The following is a 1,692-nucleotide window of genomic DNA, read 5'->3' as shown; positions in this document are numbered from 1 at the left end:
TGTTGACGAAAGGCCGGGTTGCAAAGGGCCTAGGTGGAAAAAGTCCGGGTAGCAACGGAACAGGCCAGATAGCAACGGAACAGGCCAGGTAGCAACGGGCGATACACTCATAAGTACATTTTATTAGATTTTGGATAATGACCCTGACAATAAATGATAACGATGATACTATCATCGCAAATATTTGTGTGGTTATTAAATTATTTCATTTTGCAGCATGCCCCAATATTGTTTCAAGGTCAGACTGGAAAGCTAAGCCACCTAAAAAGCGTGAAGACATGAAGACACCTGTTCCGTACGTAATCATTCACCACACACTGATGGAGGAATGTCACAACATTGAAGACTGCTGCGCTGAAATGCGTAAAATTCAGGTTGGTTAACTCTATGTCAAACTCATATGTTCACGCCATACATAATCCCATTTTGTACTGTCCGCTATCTGAACAGTTGGTCGAAATCCAGTTTGCCGAAACCCGGTTTGCCGAGTTTAGGCCACTTTGCCGAAACCAATTTTGCCGAATCCAGTATATACATACATATATACCTATACATATACACATACACACATATACATATACATATACATATATACATATACATATACACACATATATATATACATACATACATATACATATAGACACATACATACACCCATACATACACACACACACCTACATACATACTTACACACACACATGTACATACACGCACACGTACACATATACACATTTTTATACACATATACACATATATATACATATACACATTTTTATACACATATACACATACATATATATACACATATACACATACATATATATACACATATACACATACATATATATACACATATACATATAATATATATATACACATATACATATATGTATATATGTATATGTACACATAATATATATGTATATATGTATATGTACACATAATATATATGTACACACACATATATATATATGTGTATATGTATATATATATATGTGTGTGTATATGTATATATATGTATATGTATATATATGTATTGAAGGAAGTTAGCCGTTAACACTGTTGAATAAGTTTAATATAAATCATCAATGTTACATATACAGTGTTTAATAAGGACATGATGGAACATCGTAGGCTACCCTGTAGCTTTTCAACGAATAAAGTCCTATGAAAAATCATTGTGTAATAAAATGCCTCCGACGGGATTCGAACCAGCGACCTCCCGCTGACAAGGCAAGCGTCATAACCATTAGACCACGAAGGCTTCGTGGTTGAACAGGTCCAAATACCCGTCGGGAACATTGTATTACACAATGCTATGCCTCAAGAGGGCGTTCGGCCATATAAATCTGGAAATACGGCTAGAAATACTGTCGTATATTATATATGATATTGAAGGAAGTTAGCCGTTAACACTGTTGAATAAATTTAATATAAATCATAAATGGTACATATACAGTGTTTAATAAGGACATGATGGAACATCGTAGGCTACCTTGTAGCTTTTCAACGAATAAGGTCCTATGAAAAATCATTGTGTAATAAAATGCCTCCGACGGGATTCGAACCTGCGACCTCTCGCTGACAAGGCGAGCGTCATAACCACTAGACCACGAAGGCTTCATGGAACAGGTCCAAATACCCGTTGGGAACATTGTATTACACAATGCTATGCCTCAAGAGGGCGAT

At 35.9% G+C, this 1,692-nt stretch overlaps 1 non-coding gene across 1 annotated transcript; it reads right to left on the bottom strand.

Moving 5' to 3' along the window:
• Window positions 1–1,550: 1,550 nt before the first annotated feature.
• On the bottom strand, window positions 1,551–1,623 carry Trnat-ugu. Its single transcript has one exon. It is a non-coding gene; the product is annotated as a tRNA-Thr (tRNA).
• Window positions 1,624–1,692: the final 69 nt, after the last annotated feature.

This window comes from Anneissia japonica, unplaced genomic scaffold, assembly GCF_011630105.1.
Source record: "Anneissia japonica isolate Jap-2015-1 unplaced genomic scaffold, ASM1163010v1 scaffold10184_len302889_cov135, whole genome shotgun sequence".
Taxonomy (NCBI): domain Eukaryota; kingdom Metazoa; phylum Echinodermata; class Crinoidea; order Comatulida; family Comatulidae; genus Anneissia; species Anneissia japonica.
The sequence above is the reverse complement of the archived record's forward strand: the minus strand, read 5'-3'. Positions and strand labels throughout refer to the sequence as shown.